Source organism: Capsicum annuum, chromosome 11 (genome assembly GCF_002878395.1).
Source record: "Capsicum annuum cultivar UCD-10X-F1 chromosome 11, UCD10Xv1.1, whole genome shotgun sequence".
Taxonomy (NCBI): Eukaryota; Viridiplantae; Streptophyta; class Magnoliopsida; order Solanales; family Solanaceae; genus Capsicum; species Capsicum annuum.
In genome coordinates, this window is record NC_061121.1 from 148668583 (window position 1) to 148675981 (window position 7399).

Consider the following 7399-nt stretch of genomic DNA (forward strand, 5'->3'; position numbering starts at 1 on the left):
GGACTTTTTATAAGAGATAAAATGTGCTATTTGGATATTAATTTAGCTTTAATTGCATTCCTTATCTAATGGACATGATTAGTGTATGTAAGACTAAATTGTGATAAATTTGGATGTGATTTGATGCATAAATGAGATGTTATGATGAAAGTAGAAATTAGGGTTTTGGAACATGGTTGGGAAGGATTTAAGGAAGAATAAAATTTAAAATTCAAGGCCACTGTATCAAGGTGGATTCGTAATCCATGTTTATCAAGAACCAGTATCTTATCGCGATAGCGCCGCATCGTGGTGAGGGCCAAATCTGCATTCATCAAAAATAGAATCTTATTGTGATTGCACTACATTACAGGGACAACCGTAATGGTGAGGTTTCCATGTTGCAGTGATGAGAAAAAATGGGACGATTATGACCCATCTAAAATAGGAACAAATTGAGTCAACACAAAATACTTTGAAAAGCACAACAACGGCAAAAAAACATCAAAATCTCTATTTTAGGGTTTCTTAGAATTTCTTTTGAACTTCCTCACTTCAATATAAATTTTGGGTATGATTAATTACTTATTTTTGATGTTAAATCTAGACATGAGTGGATAAACTCCCTTGTTCTAGGCTAAGACCAAGAACGTGATTACTCTTTGATATTCTTATTCGTAGTTTCTTATTGGATTATCATATGGGTTGTTCTTGATTTCTTGTTCTTACTATTTTAAAGATTGGCCATCATTAGAATAAATGTATATTTCTATGTGCATTTGAGAGGAGAATCATAGGATAGAACGAAGAGATTAAGGAGCAAGGTTCTTATCCTTTTATAAAATAGAGGATTTGAATTAGCATCTAGGATAGGGACATACCTAGAAGCCTTTCAATTGCAGAAAGATAGCCATTTACATCTAAATGAATTACTACATCCCCGCTCAATGATGTAGTTGCAAAGTTTACATAGGTAAATTATTTGAGTTAGGGGGACCATGATCGTATTTTAAACCCTGCAAATCAACCATTCGATAACCAACTAGACTTTGATAAAAATAGAGTATTGTAAGATTGTTAAAAGTGCCTTAACCCTGGAATTCTCATCATTGTTGTTTACAACCTTTTCTTGCTTTTCTATTGTCACAAATTTCTATTTCTTATTTTTTAGTATTTTTATTCAAAATCATCTTGATACTTTACAACACTTAATACCTGCTTGTCTAAAACTAAAGTTTGTTGAATTGCTAGTTGCATAGTCCTTGTGTGTACAATATCTGACTTTCTGAGTCACTATATTACTTGTAAGATCGTGTACACATGCGTGTGTATTTGAATGCAACAAGTTTTTGGTGCCTTTGTAGGAAACTAGTAGAATTAATAATTTACTAAAGTTTTTGTTTTTGATAGTAAGTTAAACTGTTAACGACTTGACCATAGCAGTTGACTTTTTGTAGGTTTAGCTGAATACAGGAATGGCGAGAGATAGAGAGTTGGTAGAGCCTTTTTAGAAACCAAAACTGGTATTTCAACTGAGGCGAAGATCTCATTATCCTATTCAATAAGTTCAAATAGTTGAACAAAGAAATGATCCAGTTGATCCAAATGTCGGGCATGTAAAAGCTCTGGTTATTCCAGTTGCTTCTTCTCAAGCAACTGCTAGACCTATTTGTGAGGTGGAAATCCCACTCACAAACCATACGACTAATAGTATTCGCAAGCCTGATCTAGGTGGTCGATTTGAATTAAAGCAGAATATGATGTAGTTGTTTAATTCAACTGAGAAATTTGATAATTTTCACATGAAGACCCTAAGCAGCACATTCAAACCTTCTTGGAAATAAGTGATACTTACATTCCTGCAGGGGTGAATGCTGATTATGTCAGACTCACTCTCTTCCCTTTTTCTTTAATTGGAGAAGCGAAGAGGTGGTTATATGCTGAACCACCACTCTTCATTACTTTTTAGGAAAATCTAGCTCAGAAGTTCCTTAGTTGATTTTTTCCATCAGGTAAGATGACATGTTTGAGAAGTGAGATCCTGAGTTTTAGACAGAAAGAATAAGAGAATCTTTACCAAGCTTGGGAGAGATTTAAAATTATGCTCAAAAACTAACCTCACCATCATCAGTCTAATGATGTTATTGTTCATAGTTTCATTGAGGTGCTAGAGCCAAATACCAAGATTCTTTTGGATTTAACAGCTCTTCAGAATACTTATGATTAATTGTACACACTGCTGAATTGGGTTTTACAATGGGACCCTGAATGGAATGATGACTCAAAGACTACTCCTAAGAATATTACAGGTGTATTATAAGTAGATCAGGTCACTGCCTTATCAGTTCAACTTGCATCACTCCAAGATCAAATTACTAATCAGTTCAGCAGCATAAAGTTGGGGGTTGCACAACCGGTAGCAACAACGAATGTAGTCCAACAGGTAAATTCTTGGTGTAAGGTTTGGGAAAGTAGTGAGCATGCAACAGATGCTTATGTAGTTAATCCAGATTCTGTTAATTATATAGGGAATATCAATCGTCCAGGAGACAAAACTTTGGTAATACCTATAATCCAAACTGGAGGAATCATCTCAATTTCTCATGGGGTGTAAATCAGGCACTTCAATAATAAGTATAAGGGGCTAATGAAACAGAATCAACAGTATTCATAATAATCAAACCACTACAAAAAGAGCAATATAGAGGAGATGTTAAAGCAACCTCTAGCTTCTTAGACACAAATGATAGTGGATACAAAAAGTCTACAGGCAGATATGAAGACTCACTGTTGATTACTAGGAATTTGGAGTTGCAACTTGATCAGATTATAGGAGCAGAAAACACTAGACTCAAGGAGGCTTACCTAGCGATATAGAGACAAATCTAATGTAGGTAAACGTAGTCACAATAAGGAGTGGGTTACAGTTAAAGAAGGCGATGCTTGAGTGGGTTAGTCCCTTAACTACTGATGATGATCCTTAAAATAATTAGGAGAAAGGGATCAAATAAAGAGCTATAGGTGATGAAATTCAAGTGGAGAAGAAGACTATACCTTTACCCTTTCCTCAAAGGTAGCAAAAGCATCAAGAGGAGACAAGTTATAAGAAGTTTTTGGATCTTCTAAAGCAGGTTCATGTAAATCTTTCTATTATTGATATTCTACATAGTGTTCCACAATAAGCAAAATACCTGAAGGACATAGTGGCAAACAAGAACCGATTGACAAAGTATGCTACAACTGCACTTACTGAGGAATGCACATCTAAGATTAAAAAAATTACCCATGAAGCTTAAAGATCTAGGTATTTTCTACATTGTAGATCACTATTGGATAGGCCATCAATGCTCTTGGATTATTTGACTTGGGGACGAGCATCAATCTTATGCCGACATCTTAGTTTCAAAAGATGGGTCTTGGGAGTCCCAAACCCTTGACCATTATCTTGCAGTTGGTTGATAGGTCCCTTGCTAGGCCGAATGGAATAATTAAAGATGTCTTAGTGCAAGTGGGATCATTGATTTTTCCAGTATACTTTGTTATTCTTGACTTTGAAGTTAATCCGGTTATTCTAGTTATTTTGGGATGCCCATTCCTAGCAACAGGGCAGTCACTTATTGATGTAGCAACATGGAAGATGACTATGAGAGTGTATGACAAAATAGAGGTTTTTGATGTATATAAGGTGCTAAAATTGTCTACTATATTTGAAGAATTATCTTCCATATCCGTTATATACCTTAAGTCTGATCTTAGGCTATGTTTTTAGATGACCCATTAGAGTGAGCTTTGATGGGTCATGAACTTTATGAAGATGTAGAGGCACTTAAATTGGTTCAATTCATTAATTTTGCGATTTTCGAAATGAGAAATCTACCTTTTGAGCCATGGAATAGGCTAATTGGCCCATCGCCCAAAGCTTCAATTAATAAAGCTCTAAAATTGGAGCTTAAGGTTCTTTCTCCTTGAAATAAGTTTACCTTAGTTAAAATGATACTTTGCTTGTTATTTTGTCTGCAGGTTTATCTAATGTACAAGTAAGGAAAGCAATGGCATTCTTTAAAAGAAGAAATAAGGCGATTGGGTGGTAGATGTCTGACATTATTAGGGTAAATCCAGATTTTTTCATACACAACATATACATAGAAGAAGGTTACAAACCAAGGGTGCAGTAACAATAAAGATTGAATTCGATGATAAAAGAAGTGGTACAAAAAGAAGTCATTAAGTAGTTTAATAGTGGGATTGTTTGCCTAATTTTTGACAGGAAATGGGAAAGCCCAGTACACTGCGTCCCAAAGAAAGGTGGGATGACTATGGTTACCATTTAATCTAATAATTTGATTCCCCCCCCACATAGTGACTGGATGGAGAATCTGTATCGACTATGAAATGTTGAATGAAGCCATAAGAAATGATCACTATCATATCTCATTCATTGATTAAATATTAGATATGTTGGCAGAGAAGAATACTATTACTTTTTGGGAACATACTCAGGGTATAATGAGATCTCGATAGCACTAGAAGATCAAGAAAGGACAATTTTTACATGCCGATATGGCACATATGCATTCAGATGCATGCCTTTTGGTCTCTGCAATGCACCTGCAATGTTTCAGAGATGCATAATAGAAATTTTCTATGACATAGTTGAAGAATTTGGTGAGGTATTCATGGGTGAATTCTCTATTTAAAGTAATTCTTTTGATGTATGCTTACATAATCTAGATCGAGTCTGAGCTCATTGTGAAGAGAAAGATCTTATGCTGAATTGGGAAAAATTCCACTTTTTGGTCAAGGAAAGAATAGTCCTTGGCCATAAGGTGTCATGTAGAGGACTTGAAGTAGATAGAGCCCAAGTAGAAATGATTAAAAAGCTACCACATTAGATAATAATGAAGGGAGTGAAAAGTTTCTTAGGGCATGTGGGCTTTTATAGGCGGTTTATTTAATATTTTTTGAAGATTACAAGCCCTATGTGTAAATTGTTAGAAAAAGAAGATAAATTTGATTTTGGGGATGCTTGTCAAGAAGCTTTTGAGAAGCTAAAGAAGAAATTCACAGAAGCACCTATCTTGATTTCTCCATATTGGGCATTACTATTTGAGCTAATATGTGATGCAGGTGGCTATGGGAGTAGTTTGGGTCCAAAGAAAAGGCAAGGTATTTCATTATATTTACTATGCAAGTAAAGTCTTGAATGATGTCCAGATGAATTACACCATCATAGAAAAAGAGATGTCAACACTGGTTTATGCATTCGACAAATTTTGATCATATTTACTAGGCACCAAGGTAATTGTTCACACAGACCATGCTGCTATCAAGTAGTTGTTCAATAAAAAAGATGCAAACCCACGATTAATTAGGTGGATTCTATTGCTTCAAGAATTTGACCTAGAAGTCTGTGATAAAAAAAAAGTAGAGAATCAAGTTACAGACCATTTGTCCAGACTAGAGAATCATGACCATATTCGTAATGATACAATATGCATTTGAGAAGAGTTTCCAGATAAGAAATTATTGGATCTAGATGTGTGCGAAGTTCCTTGGTATGCATCCATCATGAATTTATTAGAATGGGGGGTGTACCATCTAAAAATCATCATTCAATAGAGAAAGAAGTTGCTACATGATTCGCGTGCATACATTTGGGATAAGCCATTTCTGTTCAAATAGGGTCCAGATGGGATTGTGCATAGATATGTATTTGAATAAAATTTTTAACAAGTGCTACAAAAATATCATTCATCTCCTTATGATGGCTATCATGGGGGTGAATGAACGGGTAGAAAGGAATTACAATTAGGATTCTTTTGGCCAATTTTTTTTAAGGATGCAGTGTCTTTTGTGAAGGGTTATGACCAGTGCCAGCGATTAGTTATATTTCAAGGCATCATGAGATGCTCTTGAATAATATTTTTGAAGTTGAGATATTTGATATTTGGGGGATAGATTTTATGGGATCATTCCCTCCATCCCATGAAACTTGTATATCTTTGTGGCAATCGATTACATATTTAAGTGGATGGAAGCTACAGATTTTCCCACTAGTGATGCTAGAGTACTATTGAAATTTGTGAAGAAGCACATATTTTCCTTATTTGTCACTCCTAGAGCTATAATCAGTGATAAAGGTATATAATTTATTAAAACTTGGTTTAAAAATCTTCTAGATAAATATGGTGTTAGTCACAAAGTGACCACTGCGTACCATCCATAAATGAGTGGTAAAGTAGAGGTATCCAACTAGGAGATAAATCAGATTTTGCAAAAGACTATCAATGGTCAGTGGAAGAATTGGGCTAAAAAGCCAGATGATGAACTATGGGCTTATACTATAGCTTATAAGACTCCTATAGGTACCTCTTAATATCCTTGGTTTATGGGAAAGTAAGCCATTTTCATGTAGATCTAGAACATCAACCTTAGTGGGCAGTCAAAGAGCTGAATCTTGATATGAAAGTCGTGGGTGAGAAGTGATTGTTGAAGCTTGTTGAACTTGATGAGTTTCGTCTCTATTCTTATAAGAATTCCAAACTGTACAAAGAGAAGTCTAAGAAATAAAATGACCAAATATACTTGATAGAGTTGTTTAACCAGGATAACTTTTGTTGTTGAATGTGAGGTTGAAATTATTTTTGGGTAAGTTGCGGTCTAAATGGTTTGGGCCTTTTAAGGTAGTAGGTATGACATCTCATAGTGCAGTGGAACTGTGGAAAAAGTAAAAGACTAAAATGTTCTTGGTGAATGGACAACGTGTAAAGCATTATTCCGCAAATCATCCAGATAAACACAATGTGTCCATCAGCTTTGCAGATGAGTGAGACTGAGTTGAGTCATGTCAAAATTAAAACTAAGGTTCTACGTGGAAGAAAACCCATGAATATATTATAATAGCATAATTTATTTTTGGTTTTAGTTGTTTGAAAAGAAAAAAAAGAAAAAATACATAAAAATGAGCTGTGCCATGACCAAAACTAAGATGCTAAGTGGGAGGCAACCCACTATTTCTTATGATGTTTTATTTTTTTATTAGTATCTAGGGATGATAGAACTGACACCAAGGATAATACCACATCCAAGGAAGCAATAAGGATTACAAAATGACGTGTGTAAGTTAGGTACACCATCAGGTAAGAAAAGGGAGTTGAAAAATGCACTGAAAATATGGATTTAAAAGCCACCGCATCGCGGTGAGGTGATAAATTTAAATTTTCAATTTCCAATATGTTATCATGATTTCACTGCTTCATAGTGAGGTAACAAAAGACAATTATTAAATTCTAGAGGCTCATCTCGATTCCACCGCATCGCGGTGAGGGTTAAATTTGAAAAAATATAATTATATTTTGTTGGGCTTAACCCAACCCTAACCAAACATTGGTTCCATATATAAATATCCCAATCCCTCTAA

At 35.0% G+C, this 7399-nt stretch overlaps 1 non-coding gene across 1 annotated transcript; it reads right to left on the minus strand.

Moving 5' to 3' along the window:
* Positions 1–2002: 2002 nt before the first annotated feature.
* Positions 2003–2109, minus strand: LOC124889050. The gene has a single exon (XR_007047667.1). It is a non-coding gene; the product is annotated as a small nucleolar RNA R71 (small nucleolar RNA).
* Positions 2110–7399: the final 5290 nt, after the last annotated feature.